The sequence below is a fragment of the Thunnus maccoyii genome, chromosome 20, assembly GCF_910596095.1.
Source record: "Thunnus maccoyii chromosome 20, fThuMac1.1, whole genome shotgun sequence".
NCBI classification, from domain to species: Eukaryota; Metazoa; Chordata; class Actinopteri; order Scombriformes; family Scombridae; genus Thunnus; species Thunnus maccoyii.
The window spans coordinates 15,150,459-15,173,327 of record NC_056552.1 but is presented as its reverse complement, the minus strand read 5'-3'; the positions used below and the strand labels follow the sequence as shown (position 1 = coordinate 15,173,327).

The 22,869-nt window shown below is 39.1% G+C and overlaps 1 pseudogene; it reads left to right on the top strand.

Annotated features, from left to right (window-relative positions):
- LOC121887366 overlaps nt 1-18,853 on the top strand; it is a 29,447-nt pseudogene extending 10,594 nt beyond the window's left edge.
- The last annotated feature ends 4,016 nt before the right edge of the window (nt 18,854-22,869 follow it).

Genomic DNA, 22,869 nt, shown 5'->3' with positions numbered 1-22,869 from the left:
CAGTCACAATACCATCTCCTCAGCAATGTTTTATTTGCTTTATTGTTTTAGTTTTAGGTGTTAATGAGTAAATTACATTTTTTTTTTACAAGAGCACAGTATGTCAACATCTAAGTTCTTTTTATGGTGAAAATCTGATCTGTATCGGAGTATATGTAACACAACAAAGTTTTCAATAATTTCATGTATCTGCGTCAATATATAAGCTACACAATGCTAAATCTGAACTTCAGGAGGCACACTAAAATGTTAAATCTGCACCTACGATAAGACCCCTTCAAACAAGTGATTTGAAGCAGTGGTTAAATTTTCAAACCAGGAAAGGGTGTCTAACCTCATTATTAACCCCTCAAACAACTGCATTTAAAGTTTATGTGCTTTTTACTATTTACAGTTTTACCGCTGTATAAACTATATAAATGTGTTAATAGGTCAAAATACTTGTGTGTGTATTTAAATACTCTTTAAAATCATATTTGGATAAATATATCCAAATGTGATTTCATCCCAATTCTGTAAATGCAATCCTAGCTCCCTACACAATTGTTTCTCATCTCATTTTTAGTCACATTGTGTTGTTTTTCTGTAGCATTGTGAAGAAAAAGCTTCCACCTGGCCATGGACAGTACCATTTGAGAATCATCCCCTATCAGGATGCTGGCTTCCAATTTCCCCTCACCAGTGACAGAAACATAGAAATGGAAATAAACCAGAGGTTGTATGTGGAAGTGCGAACAGAAGGAGTTGATGAACAGCAGATCTTCACCATTCTGGACTCCTGCTGGGCTACACCGGTCAACATCACAAACTACCCTGTCCGCCAGGATCCTTGTATATGCACTAGACAATAAAATAGCATTTGCATTTAAAGTATGTTTTCCCGTCACCTTTACTTTGGGTTGCTAAAAAAAAACCTTAAAAAAATGCCTGAAGGTTGTCCTGTTGTAACCATTGACTGTATATAAATATGGACATCATGACAGCTCCCCAAAAGTGAAGCCAAAACATCTGGATCACCCCCTGGTGGCTGGCTGCAATATAATGATGGATAGACAAATGTTGAAACTGTTGACATCCGGAAAGACGGGATAAAAACCAAAAACAGTCCGATCATATTACAGGTTTGAAGTAATGTTAACCAAACTTATTTGGATGAAAAATTAAAGGCAATTCTTGCTTGTACACAATCCACTTTCACAACAATCCCACCTTTGGTTCATAGGTGTATAACGTCTCCTGACAGCCCATATTAAAGATATTTGTAAATGCTTTTTAAGACCTGCAGATCCCCTGTAATAACACCTCACTGCACAGAATTGTCACAAAGGTGGGTGAATGGAGCAGGTGGACCCAAATGCAGAGACGGCAGGCAGGTTGGATACGATGCTGAATATTTAATGAAAGAACTCAAAAATCACAAGAGACACTGGGAACAGGAACAAAGACCATAAACACAGGAAAAATACACAGAGCGAAAGCAGAAAAAAAAAGCAGACAACTCAACAAAGACCGAACTGAAAACTGGACTATAAATACACAGGGAGTGATTGCAAATGAAACACAGGTGAGGGAAACAAGACACAGGTGAGACACATGAAATAATCAAACACAGGAAGTAAAGTGACCAGACACAAGAGGGAAATATTTCAAAATAAAACAGGAAATAACATAAACAAACAGGTGACACAAAAACACAGGAGGAACACACAAGGGAACAGAAAAAACCAAAACCAGGAAACAAATGCAACACAATGAAAGAGTCCCTCAAAAAGTCAGACAGGGTAAATTCGACCAACACATCTACACATAGAAACACACACAAACACAAAATGCAAGCAAACATTACACAGTGTTACACAAACACATTTCCGATCCAAGACTGTACTAGCATATTAAAGGTGAGCAGAGAGCAGAATCTGTCTGTTTCTGACAGTGTATTTGTCGCTACAAAATATAATGACTGTTAATATACTGTAGGTCATACATTTACCAATGTAAGCAACATTGTCTTCCAAAACAGAATCAAATCATTTACTCTGCAGGTTTAGCTGTGGTCATTGCACCTGACTCCCACCCTCAACCCACATGACAGCTTCCCTATGCTGCTCAATCTGTACATCAGCAATGAAATATATATATATATATCCATAATTTTAATTCAACTTGTTTCTGCATGAGAACAATAGATCACTTACAAAGTTGCATGTATACACATTTTCCTCTTTCATAATGTAGACACAGCAGTTTAGTTTTGCTTTTAATCATTCAAGAACTGAGTTATTGTGAATAATTTCTCTCAAATGAATGTATTAAGTACTGCAACCACGATCCTCATCATGTCACCAGGATTTATATTATATTTATATTATCATTGTTATTTTTCTCCTTGACACCTCCCAGATTCTGTAGCTGCACAATAGAAGTGATGAATATTTTATCAATATGTTTTAAAGGACCAGTACGTAAGATTTAGTGGCACCTAGTGATGAGGATGCAGACTACAACCAAATGAATACCCCTCCCTCCCCTTCCAAGCGTGTACAGTAGGAGAACTGTGAAACTCCGTTCTGGGCTACTGTAGAAATATGGTGGTACAACATGGGGGGCTCTGTAGAAGAGGACCCGCTCCCTCTGTATATATAAAGGGCTCATTCTAAGGTAATAAAAACACAACGATTCTTATTTTCAGATGATTATACACTAATTAAAACATACTTATGAATATTATATTCCATTTCTGCCAAGTCCGTTCTGCTAGATGCCACTAAATATTACACACTGGTCCTTTAACATTATAAATGACCACATTTGCTCCTTGGTCCTTCATCGCCAAATAACAGGTTGAATGACTGTTACGGTATGTTCAATTGAAACATGGTCTCCTTAGTTTATGTCACTCATTGTAAGTGTGTTGCTGTGGTCATTATTTGGAAAATTAACTGGGGGAGACACCACTTCATTAAAAAAGTCTGTACACTATTAAATTACATAACTTTAAAAGACTCGACGATATCGTTAGCAAACACAGTGGGGAATAAAACTGGTTCAGACAGACACAACATAAAGACACCTGGAACCTTTGGATAACACTTGTTGCATACCCATCTGTATTTTGTTACGGACACTTGTTTGTTTAGTTAGTTTGTCATTAGCTGTGTGTGCACTTCTGTTGATTTTTGCACATTTGTTTCACTTTTGCAAGCAAGAAGATTTCAATTGTCTCAATGTTGACCATTCAATTTTTTGCTGTTTGTTGGAATTATTACATTATTTATTCATAAAGATTTGTACCACAAATGTTTGTTCCGACTACCCACACTGGTTTTACTTGTCTCTACAGCCAGTAAATGGAAAGAACAACAGAGAAGACAACAGCATACGTGCCTGAAAGTCTCACTACCTTCATTATCTGTCTTTCCATCATTTGCTTTGGCATTTCTTTATCTATTGTGCTGTTGTTTCATGTCATTGCACTCTTTTTATTGTCATCATTGACATGAGCTTTTTAAACAAATAATAAAACATGGATGAAAAAATCCTGTCAATCGTTTTCAACGTGTGAATTAACAGTAAGATATAGAGCAAATTCTGTGTCCTCATTGCAGGTTCTAATCATCTAATCTTTATTGGGGTGTGTGTTATTAAGATGTAACAGATTTTTTCTTTCAATTTTCTGCAGATTTACAACTGAAAATGATTTATGCTGAAAAAGCTTGGCACTGTCAGGATAATTGGTGCCAAGTCGGGTAAGCCAAGACAAGGAGACGTATTAGAAATCGTCTTGTTGTTACACCACTCCTTAATCCGTGGCACCATTTCCAAGAGCCGTCCCATTGTTCTTTTTAGTGTCTTTATTTACTTAAGAATTTTACACATTGTTTCTTTGCACGGCATGTTTTTTCAGTAAAGCACACTTTCATTTTCAGAGTGTCATATGGATACACGCCTACTTCAAATATTTTCAAGATGTACCAGTTGGGATTTTACTGTCATTGTTTCAAATGAATAGAAACTTAAACTGGGTAACTATTAATAAACAACCTGGAACCTGAAAGTAAACAAGTAAGATGAGTGGTCACTCAAGCAAGTCTTTTTTTCTCATCTCAGAGATGTTGTCAGTTGTGCAGTTGTACTGTATACTGTATTTATACCCATATTTTTATTTAAATTCATCCCATGAAAAACTTTCACAGTCTTCAATTTGTCACTGTACTATCAATGAAGCAGAACCAAAACAGAAACAGAACTTAACCACACATTCCTTGTGAGTGGAATGTTGTATGGGTAAGGTGATTTTTTAAAAAATTCCACTCACCTGCTTTGTACTCTGAGATAATATCTCAGAGTATTATCTCATAAAACTCTGAGATAATATCTCAAAGCCTTGGCAAATAAAACCAGAACTAACTGGTTATATAACACTAGACACAAGTGAGAAAAAAAGTGAAGCATTCCTTTGAGTAGTTTTTGAGATACCTTGCTAACTAACATATTGGACTGAAATCATAACCTCCTTGACAGAGGTAATAACTTGCAACAAAGAGTAGGTTTTACATTCTCAGCAGTTAACAGTGAAAGAAAAGTATACAGTTCTCTTATCCACTTATGAGTGCCCACAGAAGCAATTACGGTTGTTAACCAATACATTTCTAAACACTTATACACAATTACAATTATTTGTATGTTATAAACAGTTTATTAAATGTTTATATACTGCTTGTAAATGTTAAATAGGGTGCGGTTAAAGTACAGTCAAAAGTTACTGTTGTTACTACATTTCATAAGAATATCACTTGAAAGTTTTCTCGGCAGTAGACTTTAGTTCATGCTTTACAACAATAGTTACCAATATTGTTTTGTGATATAAAATCTTGATAAATACCACTTTACAGCAAGTATTTTGACACTTAACTTATCTTTATTTAATTACTCAATAGAATATAGAATATTACACTTCCTTTATGTTGAGTCTGATGATCATCTTAATTTCCTCATCACCCAATGGAATGTTTCATTCACTTGTTATGAGGAAGTAATCAGATATTATCCATCAATACACCTGTAACTGGTCGAACAACAGATTTATGGGACTGTGCCAACTTCAACAGTATAAACGTCAGTTGCAACCCTGCAGTCTCACACAGATGAGAAGAAAAAGAACAAAAGAAGCACGCGCGGACAGGTAATTAATTTATTTTGTAGAAGGGAAACAGTACTTCCAAACTGTTGTGCCGCATTATAAGATTTCATAAAAATGTGGCGCTTATTTCCAACTGAATTATAGTACTAATTTCTAATAGAGCGAAACGACAAGTGATTTTTTTTGTTGCATAAAAAGATTCAGGTGCAGATCAGGGATTTTTTGACAGGGCTTCTTGACAATGTAAGATTTGGCTCTTTGTGCCATTTTGTCAGTAACTATTGCACTTACATGAAATCAAAATGTTGCACATATACTGTATGCCACTGTTTGCTACTATGGGCATTTTGATGCATATTTGAAACAATATAAATATAGTTCTTTGAACATCCTCTGCTATTAATACAGTATAACTAATTTACAGGAACGTGCAGCTTTAGTAAAGTATGCTTTCTGTGTGCTTTGTAGTTTTTTTCTGAATTCTAATTGATTATGTTTGGTCCGCAGATTTGAATTTTGAACTTTGGATAATGGCAGGTCAAGTCATCTTGCCTGTGCTGCTTTTGGGGATGATAAGTAAGTATTCAATAAAACCAAATTTAATCAAATTCAGTTTTATTTTGGTTGATGCTTTCACGTTCATTAACTGACCTTTGTGTATTGATGTTAGCATTCTCAGATATATGTCCAATTATATTTATGTGTTTGTTTTCATAGGTACAGTGACTCCTCAGAGTTCAGGTAAGCCAATGCTTAGATTTTTTTCTACTTTTAACAGAACAGGCATACAAAGTTACAAAATCAGTAGCTCAAAGCAGCTATTACTTCAGAATTATACCTAACGCCACTGGAGTACAGCTACTACCACAGCTGTATGCAGGGGTGGAGTGGGAATAAAAATAAGTCCAGAACTTTTGACTCTGACTGGTCTGCCAAAACCCACATGGAGACATACCATCACACATAACAGCCCATGTCGCACTTTACAAAAAATATGCAGAAATCAGAAATCGCTTTGACTGTCTGTCAGTTAGCACTGAGACTTTACCCTCATTTGAACTTCATATGACTAAAGTTGGTTGGTTGAAGCCTTTCTATTGTATTTTAATTTACAGACCTCCTGGCCCATCTGGCCCTTTTCTGTCTGATTTTACTGAGTTCTTATCTTGAGTTATAAAGTTGAACAAAGTTTTAATTATTGCTGATTTTAACTTTCACGTTGATGATGTTACCTCTAAGGTTGGATCTGAATTTCTTGATATTACTGAGTCCTTTAACCTTATACAATGTGTTTCTGGGCCCAGACATAGAGTGGGGCATACCCTGGACTTTGTTTTGCACACGGTCTAACTACTGATAATGTTCGCTTGGAGGATTTCCTTGTCAGCGATCATAAGTGTGTTCTTTTTGATGTTTCTTGTAATTTGGATCCACTGCCCCATAAACATATGTCCCGTAGGCACATCATTAACCAGAGCACAGCTGAAAACTTCATAGCTTTATTTGACCCTGATGTCCTGTTAATCTGTAATGACGTAGAGACCTTGGTCCAGTTATTTAATGGACAGTGCTCCTCAGTATTGTATATACTGGCTCCTTTTAAATCCAGACAATTCTCTGTCAAATCCTCACCCTGGATTTATGAGTCAATCTGCAGTTTTAGGTGGAAATGTAAGGAGATAGAGTGCTTGTGGAAAGCCACCAAACTGGAGGTCCATCAGCTACATCTTAAAGAGAAGTTTCTGTCCTGGGTCCTATGTTGTTCTCTTTATATATGCTGCCTCTTGGACAGATTATTAGCCGTTATAGAGGCATCTCTTATCATTTGTATGCTGATGATATTGTTGTATTACTCTTTTAAACCTGATGAGAGTAACTGATTGTCCATTTTCAATGAATTTTTGGATGCCATCAAGATTTTGATGGCTGACAACTGCCTTCAGTTAAATGCAAAAAAGACCAAAGCTCTTATAATTGCTCCTGAAAATTTTAATCCAAATATCAAGCAACATATGGGGTCGTTGTGTTTGGGTTCAGCATAACCTTTGAAATTCAGGTGTCATCTTTGACCAATCCCTGTCCTTTGATAATCATGTCAGCCAGCTTATGCGCTCCTGTTATTTCCAATTGAGGAACATTGCTAAATTATGAGCTATGGTGACCAAGGTTGAGATGATTATTCATGCTTTTATTTCTTCTTGTTTAGATTATTGTGATATTCTTTTTGCCTGTTTAAATCAAACTTCTCTGAACCGTCTCCAAACTGTCCAAAATGCAGCTGCTCGGCTTTTAACTAGAAATAACAAGAGATCACATATCATGCTAATTTTACCCTCTCTGCACTGGCTCCCAATTGTCCTGGATCCACCCTGCTGTTCTGTTCCTCCTCTCTGGCTGTTGTTTGACGAGTCAATGCTGTTAAATGCAGAACTATCTGACGCATCTGGATGCTCTCATTTTCATGCATTTTCCTGTCACAAACTGGGTCAAACTCACATCCATCACTGCTACAAGATAATAGATCTCTCCACACCCAACCTCTCAGAGCTCAATTGTAAGGCCATCACATGCATTGCAAATACAATAGCACAAGACATCACACACCCACTCAATCGCAACTTCACTGTAAAGCCCTCTGGGGTGCTTGTACAGGTCCCTGAGGTGCAGAAGGGCTCACTTTGGCAAAAGCCTGGTACCCACAGCCATAGCAGCCCTAAATAGGGTGACTTGCTGAGGGAACTATGAGTGTTGCACTTCATGTATCCTGTCTGTCATTGTTATGTGATGATGTGTGTAAATGTTGATTTTTCCCTGTGATGTCCAGTGCTGTGAAAAAGAATTGTTCCCCGGGGACAATAACGTCTAACTAACTAACTGACTGACTGTCTGACTGACTGACTGACTGACTGACTGATTGACTAATGCATTAATTTTTTCATGATTTTATTGTCTTTTCTCCAAGCTTTTCAGCCCAGCCTGTCCTTTTTTTAAAATCTTTGTTATTCATGTAAAGTGAGTCCGCAATAGATCACTGTTAGCTGGGTGTGCGTTTAAACAATGTTAAAAAATATTCCCACAGAGACAAGGGTAGGTGGAGCTGCGGGGAGAGGGAGGCAGACTTGAGGTATTTGACAGCCAAGCCACAAACCATGGCAGTCAGAGACAGATAAGGACTGCCATGACTATCTTTGAACAGACAATGTTATCTGCAGTTTATGTCAAGTCAAATTTCAATTTATTGTCCCTTTCAAATTTTTAAAGTATATATTGTACATGGAAATTTCACATGAACTAAGCAGATGTGGACAGTAACCAAGTACAAGTACTGTAAAATGACAGTACACATCCTAAAGTATTGTACATGCTTTCTGGTAAAATAGGATGATTCCTTTGTGTACAATTTACATCCAGTGCCAATGTTTAGTGCGACTTAAAGTAATAGTGTTTTGACTTTGACACCAGAGGCAAGGCTTTGCTTTGTTGTAAGCCCAAAAGTTGGCTTTTGACTTTTTTTAATACTTAAAGAATAACTTAACACCAGGCTGAGCTGTAGTGTTTCACAGCCTCCTTTCATTGGAATTTACAAGTGTGATGCATCTTGGATGAGGTCAATTGACTTTGCTGCACCTGTAGCCACACCCAGCAGTGATGTCACGGTGTACTGACACACCATAGAGTGCACTTCATTATCACTGCAGCAAGGTGAAAAGTAAAACCACTGGAGGTCAGCCAAAACATGATTTTCAGCCGGTGTTAAATTGCTCTTTAACATTCTGGTTGGTAAGTATGTTGAATAAAAAGAGTCCAAGACATGCTCTGCACTCTAACAAAAATGTATAGAAAAATACTAAAATAAATAAAATAAAATAAATAACACAAAAAAGCATATTTTTGTTTATTAGATCAGACACTATACAACATTGGCAGGATACTGTACAAGGCCAACATGGATGTTCATTCTATTTTTAATTTTTTAATGTGATGTCTTTTGTTCTTTTTAGGACCGCTCTACCGAATTTCTGGAACTAGAAGCTCTCGATCAGATGATGGAAGTTCTCCTGAAATTGCCCTGCAACGACCTTTTCTTTATTTTGGACACTCGTATGATCAGATTTATGTATGTAATAATTATTTTGGCAACATAAAACATCTATTTTTTGTAAGCTTTGAACAATTCTGGTATAATTTGTGAAAGGATAACATTTTCATACACTTTAACTTTCAAAACAAGAACTGTATTGTGCACATGCAAAAACAAATAAATAAAATTAAAGTGCAATATTTTGCGAAACTAATAATACTCCACATTAAACTTCAAATTTTACTCAGTATTGGATATAGTTGTAGTCAATATATTGTGATATCTTATAATATGGTAATAAAATACTATAGCAAAAATATATTATTTGATAACATGCAATTGTCTGAGACTATAGTCGATATCTACTAATTCTTTGCTAGTAAGAACTGGTTTATGTGTTTACAGGTCAACCACAATGGACACCTGACCTTTGACTCATCATGGTATGTTTACGTGCCTCGGAGGTTCCCAGCACATGGATCCAGAGACATCATAGCACCATTCTGGACAGATTTAGACAACAGAGCAAATGGTCAGGTTTACTACAACCAATACACCAGCGGCAATGTTCTCCAACAAGCTACACAAGACATTAATAGGTATTTCCCAGGGTTGAACTTCAATGCCAACTGGGTCTTTGTTGCAACATGGTATGAGGTGGCATACTATCCAACAACTGGAACAGTAAGTCAACTTATTCTAAATGGTGAAATACATATGATGTGTAATATGTGTTATCTACAGTATTATCATTATTATACTACCATAAAACTATTACTAAATTCATTATAAAAACAATGAGTATTTTTTTTCAGGAAACAACTGCCCAAGCAGTCTTGATCTCTGGTGGCCATTACTCATTTGTGCTGATGAACTATGGGATAATAGCCTTAACCAATCGCAGTGTGCAGGTCAGAGCCATTAAAATTATAGCCATTGTACTAAAAAATAAGTCTTTTTAAGTTTACATGCCTTATTTAACAGTAATGTACAAATTCAAAACATAAAATTTGTTTTATCTATGTGACATGCATTTCCAGGCTGGATATGACACAATAAACTCCACCCACCATTTCACCATCCCTGGATCATTCTCTAACACTGCAACAGGAAGTAACTCAAATTTCCGCCTGAGCAGCAATGTCAATGTACCTGGACGCTGGGCCTTCCGGACAGACCATGGATCAAGAGGCTGCACTTTCAATGGTACGGTAATACCACAGGACACTGAGGGTGATCACCTTAGGTACTTCTTCTTCAGTAACTCCACTTGTTGAAAATCTGTGCTGGTTGTAGAAATAATCAATCAAGTTTTATATGCAGCACACGGCTGAATATATTGTGCACTTAAAGGGCATTACATTAAAATATGATAACATACTGATAATCTAAGTTGCAAGTAAAGTTGAAAATAAATGTGTAATTTGTAATGATATGCCAAAGTAGTTCTCAAAAGTCAAATGGTAGGGGGCATCTTTGTGTCCTACAAGGTCAAGATGCTGACAATGACCATGCGATGTCCCTGGTTTAAGGCAACTGGGAATCATTCTTGCCTGCCGTCCTCTTCTCTCTGAAGGCAGTGAAGACAAAATGCCCCCCAAAATTTAAAAAGTCAGATAGTTAAAATGATACTGGTGTTTGCATGTTGAAGTAAATGCTTGACTGACTTTTTTCTTCTGTTCTCTTCAAAGGTGAACCTGTGCAGCTGGGTGACGCATTCTGGAGCGACAATACCTGTGCACAGAGGTGCACCTGCACCTCAGCGGGCCTACAGTGTCATTACCAACCCTGCTCCTTTTCCCAAATATGCCGTCGTGATACCTTCCAGTTCTCCTGCCAGACAGTGCAGAGGGGCACCTGCACCATAAGTGGTGATCCACACTACTACACCTTTGATAACACAGTGTTTCACTTCCAGGGCACCTGCACTTATGTTCTCTCTGAACAATGTGGTCGTGGGCTGCCCTACTATAGAGTAGAGGGCAAGAACGAGCACCGGGGCAGCACTCGAGTTTCTTGGACACGACTGGTCAAAGTGTTTGTCTATAATGAAACTATTGAGCTTGTCAAAGGACGTCATGGTGAGGCTAAGGTTAGTAATTGAGACTGCATTGGTCAGCACTTGGTGAAATATTTTTAGCTTGTTCATAATTTTATAACTGTCTTTGCTTCCTGCTGTGCTTGCAGGTTAATGGAAACTTTGCAGCCACTCCATTCTCCCTCAATAATGGCACTGTCCAGGTTTATGAGTCAGGTTTTTCTGTGATCGTCAGTACTGACTTTGGCTTGGTGGTGTCCTATGACGTCAACCACTATGTCAGAATCAGTGTGCCCTACTCTTACCAGAATGCAACATGTGGCCTGTGTGGAAACTTTAATAATCACCCTGACGATGACTTTCGAACCCGCCAAGGTGAGGTTGTGAGCTCTGATGTGGTTTTTGCCAACAGCTGGCAAGCATCAGGGGATGATGAGCCTGGTTGTGAGGCACCATGTGGAGGTCAGGACTGTGCTGTCTGCACTGAAGCTCAGAATGCTTTATACAACAACAATGCCCATTGTGGTATCCTTCAGAGCAGCTCTGGACCCTTTGCTGCTTGCCATCAACAACTTCCCCCACAGCCCTTTGTGGAGAGTTGTGTGTACGATCTGTGTGTGGGAAGAGGGTACCAGCCGATTCTGTGCCAAGCACTAAATGTGTATGCAAGTCAGTGCCAACAGAATGGCATACAGCTCCCAAGCTGGAGGAGACAAGACTTCTGTGGTATGCCTGTCAATTATTCAACATTTTTTTCATTGACATTTTGGTTAAATGTCAATGTTCAATGTTGTTTTCTTTTTCTTAGAAATCCCCTGCCCTGCCAACAGCCACTTTGTGTCCAATGGCACAGGATGTCCTGCTACCTGTGTCAATCCCAATTCTACCTACAACTGCCCTCTCCCAGCCCAGGAGAGCTGCATCTGTGATTCGGGCTACATCCTCAGTGGTGGTGTCTGCGTCCCTCATGCTGAATGTGGCTGTAGCTTTGAGGGTCGCTACTACCGCTCTGGAGAGACTGTAATACTAGACCAGGACTGTGGGAGACGTTGTAGCTGCAGATTTGGCTCAATGACTTGCCACTCCCATGGCTGTGGCCCACTTGAATCATGCGGTGTGGAGGAGGGTGAAAGAGGATGCAGACCTAACAGCTATGGAACATGCTGGACAAGGGGCCCAGGGTCATATCATACATTTGATGGTCTGTCATACCGGTATCCTGGGGCATGTCGATTGACCCTTGCCAAAGTAGTGGGATTGTCTAGTCACCCCCACTTTGTGGTGACAGCAGAGAAAGTGCCCAGTGGCCAGCAGGGCTTTGCCAGGGTGCTGAAATTTGAGGCAGAGGGCACACACGTATCCATTGAGATGGCAAGAAGGAGTAGAGTACAGGTATGTTACTGATATGACGACTACTATATTTCAAGAGACAAATGTGATGAAATGAATAATAACACCAGAGAAAGGTTTTAATAAAAATGTATATTATTATTTCTACATTGCATGCCCCTTTGTTGTAGTTTTGTTTTGAACTTGCAGTTCGTTATAAAATATCAAACTAATTGTTCAAATTACCCTTTAGGTTGATGGTCAGATCATCAGACTACCTTTCAGCTCAGTGTCCAACCGAATCCGCATCTATCACAGCAGCACTGACAGTATCATCCTTCGCACCTCCTTTGGTGTAACGGTACAGACAGTCTGGCCTCACTTTGTGCGAGTCACTGCACCTGGAATTTACAATGGTTCACTTGGTGGACTCTGTGGTGATTACAATGGTCATCCAAATGATGATTTCCAGACACCCAATGGCATCTTGGTTAACAGCTCTCAGGTCTTTGGGGACAGTTGGCGAGATGGCTCCCTTGCTGCACATTGTGTGGAGAGTAGAAATTACAACTCTACAACAAATTACAACTCTAGTGAGTACTGTGGCATTCTTGTCTCATCACACGGGCCATTTGCCCAATGTTGGGCCACGGTGGACCCATGGCAGAATGTGGAAGCATGTGTGGAGATAATTAGTACCTCAAGAGATCCAGCATCAGCGCTATGTGAGGTCCTTCAAGATTATGCACTAATGTGTCAGCAATTGGGTGTTGCCCTAGGACAATGGAGAAATACAACTGGTTGTGGTAAGCATTTTCCTGCTTTTATTTGAGGCGGCTTTCATTTAAATATACAGTTGATAAATTAATTGATTTGATTTAAATTAATCTTTTCTCTTCTCTAGCGCAAACCTGCCCCCTAAACAGCCATTATGAACTCTGTGGAACAACTTGTCCATCTGCCTGTCCAAGCCTTTCCTTCCCCTTCTCCTGTGAAACTCTGTGTCAGGAGGGTTGCCAGTGTGATGATGGTTTTGTCCTCAATGGCAACCAGTGCGTGCCACCAACAGACTGCGGATGTCATCACCAGGGACGCTATTGGGAAGGTGGTGAACAGTTCTGGGATGGTGAGGAATGTCAGAGCTTGTGTACCTGTAATGGTACAACTGGAGCAGTCCACTGTATCCCAAACACTTGTGGTCCCCAGGAGTCCTGCCGTGTGGTAGAGGGTGAGTTTGGCTGCCATCCCAACCCTCATGGCACCTGCTCTGCCTCTGGGGACCCCCACTACCTTACCTTTGATGGCAAAGCCTATGACTTCCAGGGAACCTGCCGCTATGTTCTGGCAACCTTGTGCAACACCACTGATGGCCTGCATCAATTTTCTGTGGAGGCTAAGAATGAGCCGTGGAATGGGTTGCCAGTTTCAATTACAGCTGAAGTTTATGTGAACGTGTGGGGCTATCGAGTGCATATTTCAAGGGACAGAAATGGTGTGGTAGAGGTGAGTTGAACAATTCAAGATTTGTTAAACTCTTACATATCAACATTGTTATTAGTTGTAAAAGTATTGCCCAGGTTATAATACAAGTATAAACATCATTTCAAAATTTTCATTATTTTTCAATTGTATAGGTGAATGGAATAATAAACAATTTACCAGTTCTACTGAATGGAGGTCGTGTGTCTGTCTATGCAAGTGGATCTTACACATATGTCAGCTCTGATTTTGGCCTGAGTGTAACATATGATGGATGGAGTACAGTGTTTATCTCTGTACCTTCAAATTACAGGTATCTGCTGTTTACCAATGCTCAAAGTGGAATGCATTACTGTGATAATTACACACATACTCTACGCAAATGGTAATGACCTATTATTGTATTTTTGGCACTTATTTTTTCATTTTATTATTATCTCCAACAGTGGACAAATGTGTGGACTTTGTGGAAACTTCAATGGAAATCCAAATGATGAGTTCCACACCCCTTCTGGAATGATGGTCACCACTCCATCTCAGTTTGGGACAGCTTGGAAAGTGGCGGGCAATTACACCTGCAGTGATGGGTGTGGCTCCTCTTGTCCGCAGTGTGCCAATGAGCTTCCTGCTAGAGCTCAGTGTGATGTGATTCAGGCAGCCGATGGACCGTTAAGCTTCTGCCATGAGCAGGTGGACTCAAGACCATTTTTCAATGACTGTGTGTTTGATGTATGTGTGTCAGGAAATGAGCGCCAGGATCTTCTGTGCAGGGCCATTCAGGCATATGTCAGTGCCTGTCAGTCTGCTAATGTTCGAATCTACCCTTGGAGACAGAACACCAACTGCGGCAAGTCATTGCATTGTTTATGTAATATACAAATATGAAACAGCAGGAAAGTCTCTTGACCTATTGTATCTATATACAGGCTTAGTTAATCAACACCTGACATTGACCACTATTTGTTTCCTCACTTATTCAGGACTCGACTGTGCAGCCAACAGCCATTATGAGCTGTGTGGTACTGACTGTGGACACACTTGTGCCAGCAGCATTAATGCCACCTGCGAGCAGGCTTGCTCTGAGGGATGCTTCTGTGATGAGGGCTTTGTCAGGAGTGGGACAAGGTGTGTCCCTGTGGAAAGCTGTGGCTGCCAATATAATGGCTTCTACTATGAAGTAAGTCACATCCCAGTTAATGCTCTCTATGTTTGCAATAAGCCACATTTTCATGAAAAATATATATATAATATATATGTTCTTTTCTCTTTCTTACGCTAAAGGCTGGTGAATCGTTCTGGACAGAAGGATGCTCCCAGCGATGTGAATGCCATGCTCCCAATGACCTGCGCTGTTCTGCTGCATCTTGCACCCCTGCACAAGAGTGCACCATCAAAAACGGCCAGCTGGGCTGTTTTGATGCAATGTCTACTTGCACTGTGTGGGGGGACCCACACTACATCACCTTTGATGGGGCACTGGCTCATTTCCAGGGCACATGCTCTTACATCATCACTGAGAGTGTGAACCACGGCACCAATGAAACACAGTTTCAGGTAGTAGCCACCAATAATCACCGTGGCAACAACCGTGTGTCATTTGTGTCAGCAGTGGATATATACCTCTCAAATCCACCAGAGAGTGCATACGTCAGGATCGGCCCTAACAAAAGAGTAAAGGTACAGTAAACTATATTTACTTAATTATATACAACTTTCTATATCTATATATTAAGTGTAAATATGACTGACAACAAGTACCTCCCTATCTCCTCTCCATCTCTCTTTAATCTTTCATCCTCACAGGTAAATGACACTGAAGTGTCTCTTCCGACCACTGCAGGAACCTTAGCTCGGGTGTTAAGGCAGGGAAGCTACATAGTGGTTGATGCCAGTGACCTGATAGTCCAGTTTGATGGTCAGAGTACTTTACTGGTCAGAATCGGCCAACACTGTGAAAACAGAGTCACTGGGATGTGTGGTAACTTCAACAACGATCCTGCAGATGACAAAGTCTTGCCCAATGGTACACTGGCACAAAATGACAATGACTTTGGACACAGCTGGAAGGCACCCACAAGTCAACCAGGGTAAGTTGTTAGGAAAAACAGTGAGGGGTAATTCTGAAGTTAATGTAACAGACTGTAATGGCAGCTATAGTATGCTGAATATTAACACAAACTACAAACTATTGTCACTGTCAGTTAAATGCATTTCAGTACATGAATTTAACAGTCTTGTTTTTCTGCTTGACCACCTTGAAACCTTTTACTACATTAAGAAAATTGGCTTTTTTGGCTTGACCACCACATATTTTAACACAAATTTTGCAAGCCACGCCTTGTACTTCATTTCAAGTCATGTATAATGGTTTTTCTATTTTAGTTGTGGATCCACTGATAATCAGAACGGTGATGGACTGAACGACTGTCCCTTCATGGAAGAATACTCTGAACTCTGTAGTGTCATCACCAACTCTAGTGGTCCATTCAGTGCCTGTCACCTGCACTCAGACCCCCAGCCATTTTTCAGTTCCTGTGTCTATGATCTCTGCCTCTACACCCCAGCCAATGGCATGCTGTGTTCTGCTGTCTCAGCCTATGAAAGGACCTGCTCTGTCTTGGGTTTGAACATTCCTGAGTGGCGCTCTGCTTTGCTGTGTGGTATGTTTGCACTGTGTTAGTTATATGTATGATCTGTCATTTTGTTTCAGTTTCATCACTCTTTGTCTTATTCTCTCCCCACTATTTCTCCAGCTGAGTCAGACCCCTGTGAACATCTGGACTGCGCAGAGCATGAGTGGTGTGGTGAGAAGGATGGTGTGTATGGCTGCTTCTGTGATGAGCACCACCATCGAGCCAACAATGAGAGCTATGGTGAGGGCAGCTCCTATTAAAGCACTGCTTTGTTTTTCAGATCTCTTGCGTGTGAGCCAAGATGAAGACTTTGAAAATACTGCATGTGTTCACTTTAACTTGTTTTAATTGTTGAAATACGATTTCATTCCAACGGCTGAAAAGTTGAAAGAAAATTTCTGTCAGCCAATGATTTGGTCTACTGTACCACGAGTTCATAACTGTGAATAAACTTAAATAGTTACTTACAGCAAATGACTGTTTGCTTCAACAAGCTTAAACACATTATGTTGTCACTTGCAAATATTTTTTTATTTCTATCTCTCTTTCATAGACTCATCCATCACTTGTATCAGTAGTTCAGGTACCATGTCCCTGTCCCGCTGCCAGCTGTTTGAAGCTGGTTTCCACTCCAGTGCCCTACACCTCCGAGAGCACTCCTGCAATGGGACTGTCCAGGACGGACGGCTGGTGTTCCACTTTGACAATGATGACCAGCTGTGTGGAACAGTACTGAGGGTACAGGCCATACATTTCATAGAAACAGTCTAAACAGCATTTTAGATGTAAACTTCATATGGATCAGTTAAAAGCATATTGCGTCTAAAAAATAAACAATCTTTATTGTCTTACATGTAAATCTTTTCCATAAGATGTATTAAGTTTAAAGTAACTTATACCACTTTGTTATTTAAATTTAAGAGCAATGGAACCCATTTCATCTATGAGAACACCATCCAGGGTGATGTGGACCCTCATGAAGGTCTGATCAGCCGCCAGAGGAACATCCACTTGCGTTTCTGCTGTGAATATCCTCTGACTGAGACACTGTCTATGGCTGTGGGCATCAACCCTGTAGAGAGGTGATAGTCACAATAAAATCTCTGCATGTTTTATTTGATTCCTGTTGCTACTATAGTTAATTCAAAATTGCTGTGCATTTTTTTACAAGAACACAGTGATAACGACAGTGACAAAGACTGATGGGAATAGGTGCCCTTTGCTATCAGTTTGGTGTAATTGGCCACTACTCACATTCTACACTTTCAGTAATCAACCTAGAATATGAAAAAGGGCGGTCTGTCCTTTGTATCTTAATTAATGAGTAACAGTCACCTTATGTGTTGTTTTTCTGTAGCATTGTGCAGAAGAAGCTTCCATCTGGCCATGGACGGTATCATATGAGAATGATCCCCTATCAGGACGCAGGCTTCCACTTCCCCCTCACCAGTAGCCATAACATAGAAATGGAAATAGACCAGAGGTTGTACATCGAGGTGCGGTCAGAAGGAATTGATGAACGGCAGATCTCCACCATCTTGGACTCTTGCTGGGCCTCGCCTGTCAACATCGCCAACTATCCTGTCCGCTGGGATCTCATTACTGAAGAGTAAAGGAGCTATTGCAATTTCACCCTGTCTCCGCACACTGGTTTCTTGTGCTTGATTAGCAAAGTCTGAAAAATTAATAGCCCCTACAAGGGCCTCCCTTCACTTGCTCTACCCATCTTCTTTTTAACAACTTAACTTTCTTGCTTTACTTTATCATCTGCCTGCTTACATTGTAACTTTTACCATCTTCCCTGTCTTCCAGGTGTCCAAACCCAGCAGATGGTACAGTAGAGCTGGTTCAAAATGGCATCTCCACCGTGGCCCGTTTCTCTTTCAGGATGTTCACCTTCACCAACTTTTCATCCCTCTACCTGCACTGCCAGGTCCACCTGTGTCTTTTGAGCCACAACAACTGCACAGCTGTAAGTACAACTCTGTGTGTGTTTGAAGTGAGATGAGATGGATTATCAACATGTGCAATACTCTGTGTAAAAGTGTCAGCAGAAGCCTCTAATGCTGTTTTCCTGCAGCCCTGCTACCCGGGTTACCACAGGAGAGTTCAGAGAGATGTATCCTACCATGACACTGAAACCATCTCACTAGGACCACTAGTCCTAATGCCAGATAGCAAAGGTAAAGCTTCCTTATGCTTTCATAACTTTAGCATGCTTGTAGATGACATCTCAATCGATATACTTTATGTAAACTTTGGTTCTTCTCTTGCAGGCAGAATGATGAAAGCAAGCAGTGCCTCAGGCCAGTTAACTTCCCTGGTGACCCTGATGATCAGTCTGCTGACTGCCAAAACTCTGATCTAGGGACATAAAAGATGATACAACGTAAATGTGAGGACTGCCACTAGAGTGCGTTTGTTAGTGAGCAGTGGCTAAACTGTTGAGTATAGATGTAAGAACTGCAAGTTACTTTTCATCCTCAAAAGAATGAAAGCTCAACATTTGAACAGGGCTCAGTCACGACAACTGATTTGATATTGTTAATATTATAGAATGCTGGTTTGGTTTGGTTTCTTTGACAGTCTTTTTTCCTTGAGCTGTGCTTTCTACTTGTGTATTTGTACTTGTCATCAGGGGAAAAGTAGAAGTAATTTTGCTTTACATCAGTAGGGGGCAGCAATGTACAGTACACTGAAGTTGCAACCACTTCCTGTATTCACTCTGTGTCATGTCAATCAATTGTATCCTCTGTTCCTTTGTGGTGGTACTTATAATGAAATATCTGTCATATAATCATGTTTAATGAAGGTTAACGGTATAAATGAAGACATTTTTGAATGAAGTACAAATCCCATTGTTGCCTAAGAATTTCCTTACATAATCCCAGTCCAGTGGACATTTTAAAGTTGATAAGGATAAACCTTTTTTTATCTTACATACATGCTAGAGGGTTCTAAAATAGGCTAATATTTGAGGCTTTTTCTGCTGCTCACATACCTTGTTGCACCCTGCTGGCCTGACTCCAAGTTACAATGTAGTCGCTCTAGTTCTCCTCAGTACTCCCTTCTCTAAATGTGACAGTGGGTGTGGTTACTGCAAGCTGCAAGCAACCACAGCAATAATCAGCTAATCAACAAGTATAAGGGTTTGGCTAAATACCCATGTGGTAACAGAATAAACTGCAAATTACTGTTGAAATAATAAAAGCAAGTTAATAATCAGAACATGAGGCACATCTATGAATCTTCACCCTCTTCATCCTCTCATATAAACACACACACACACACACACACACAGGCACGCACACAAACACACATATATACACACACACACACACTCTCTCTCTCTCCTTTCCTCTCCTCTCCCTCTTGCCACTTGCACTTGTGTACCACCTCATTGTTTCGGGATATATACACATTTTTCATGTGTGGTGGGTGAGTGGGCTATACATTATACATTATATGCTTGTACTGTCAAGGTATGATATACCGCATGAATACTGTGCAGCTGGCAGCCAGGGGTTTTTGTTTGTTATTTTAATTAGCTGAGGGGCTTTTTCATACTTTTTTGGAGAGCACGACCTGAGTGGAGAAGTGAGGATGTGTGTTGTGATGTGTTGTGGTGTTCCCACCTCTAGGTGGAAATTCATTGTACTGTCTTGAGGTAATCTGACAAGCGAAATGAGACAGACCCCTGTTCAGGTCACACCAACTTTGGATTTTGTAACTCCACTATTTGAGCTTTTTTGGAACATTGCCTGTTGTGTAGTGATAAAACAACTCTGAGCAAATGTGTCAAACTATTTAAACTGTTTGGCAAATCATAAACAGGAAATAAGTGGTGATTTTGAGGAAAAGACACTGTCTATCTCTTCTCTACTACTCCAGTTGGCACGTTTTCTTCCTGCCTCATAAAGTACTGTTTGTAGTAGGGAATTCAGGTCAAATCAAGTTGTGTGCTCCACACAGTGGGAGGACATTTGTTTTGCTGCAAGAGTTTTAATATGGTTACTGACAACCATATCAAACATCTTACAAAACTCTATTTAGGTAGCTTATTGTAAAAAGTAAGAGTTGCATAATAAAGATGACCATAAAAAACAGTGAAGACAATAAGATGATGAAAAAACAAAACAATAAAGACATTAAACAAACTATAAAAAGGTAATATAGCACAAAGATTCAAGAGATGTGGCAAAATAAAAATTTTTATACAAGGTAGGCTACACGGAGTATCACAGTGTCACACTACAAAGATAAATGTTTAACATTATACTACCACAGTATCATTATTATAAGTGTGAGCCATATTATGTAATTCTAGTAATAGCCACTGAAACAAGTAAATCTTGTTTCCCCCTTTAACAAGACTGACAATCATGCTGGGTGTAATGGTTTACCAACTGTATCTCAGTCCAGTTTCACATGTCTACAGGGTGATCTTCATACATTATTAAAAAAATATATTTCTTGTTGTTACGTGGGAAAAATACATTTTATATTCACAACCACTTTTCATAATATCTAAATGTCTTGAGGATATATGATAAAGGTAATATAAAGAAAAAAATAATAAAATAATAAAAATAAATATGAAAAAAACCTTTAAATGGTAATAAAAATAATAAAGTAATAATCTGCAGCGTTTACTTCAAAAACAAAATACTGTGCATAGAAATAGAAAACGTAATGTTACAAATAAAACAAAAACAAACTAACTTGTTTCAATAAAAGATTAAATACGTATATTTGGTTGAAAACCAAATAAAAGAGGCGTCCTAAGAATTTTTCTAGAGTTCTGGAGGTCAGCTCAACTGAGTTCAGTTAAGCTTTCCTCTTTATAATTTGTTCAAAAACAGGCAGAGTTTTGGGGTGTCTTTAAAGGTTTTTGTGCCAAATTGTTGATGAATATTCAATTTCTTTGTTTTCGGGGACGTTAGACTTGGCTGATGACTGCAGCTGGATCCTCTGAAATAAAGGAATTTTTTGGGGAAGTCTAAATCTGAGTTTTTGGATGAAGAAATCACACTTCAAGTCACTAGGTCTGACTATGTCCAGTATCTAACCTTCATTGATTCAACTTTCTCAAACAATTTACACATCTCAAACCATCTACACTGAAATAAAAGTTAAATGTTATAGTGAAATGAAATAGTTAGGCAACACTTATGTGATTAGATGACTTTCAGAAATATATTCAAATATAAATTCAACATAACCCTTACTTCATAATATAAAAGCATTCAATGTGAGTATTAAATTATAATAATAAGACGAAAAGGAAACTTCAAACTAAAATAAAAATATGATTGTCTATGAGGTTAATAGATCAAAACTTAAACACTTAGGTGACTTTAAAATACAAATACATATTGACCAAACATTCATCAAAAGTCCTCAGGAATGTGAGTTAGAGCTTCTATGTCCCATTTAAGGTGGGGTTTTGTTTGGTCTTTCTCCAAGTGGCCTTAGAGTCAGCTTATACTTTTAGTTCAGGCCATAATTCAAATTATTGATCAGAAATAGTTTCTCAGAAGGTCTGTTCAATCTCCATTTTGTCACAGTGTTTAAGTTTTGGGTAATATCCTGCTAACAGAAACCCACTTAGCAAATAGGTCAGTTCAAGGTCCAGGGGTGAGGTATTCTCCATGTCTCTTAGTTTGAAATGAAAGAAATGCTGTTTTACCAACGAATTATCTATGAATCATCCAAGTCATCCTACAAGGAGGACATTTGTTTTGCTGCCAGAGTTTTAATATGGTTACTGACAAACACATCAGACATCTTACAAAAGTCCATTTAAGTATCTTATTGTAAAAAGTAAGAGTTGCATAATAAAGATGACCATAAAAAACAGTAGAAACAATAAGATGATGAAAAACAAATCAATAAAGACATTAAACAAACTATAAAAAAGGTAATATAGCACAAGGATGCAAGAGATGTGACAAAAAAAATACACAAGGTACACAGTGTATCACAGTGTCACACTACAAAGATAAATGTTTAACATTATATCTTGTTTCCCCCTTTAACAAGACTGACAATCATGCTGGGTGTAATGATTTACCAATTGTGTCTCAGTCCAGTTTCACATCTCTACAGGTTGATCTTCATACATCATTAAAATAAATGTATTTCCTGCTTGTAACATGGGAAAAACATG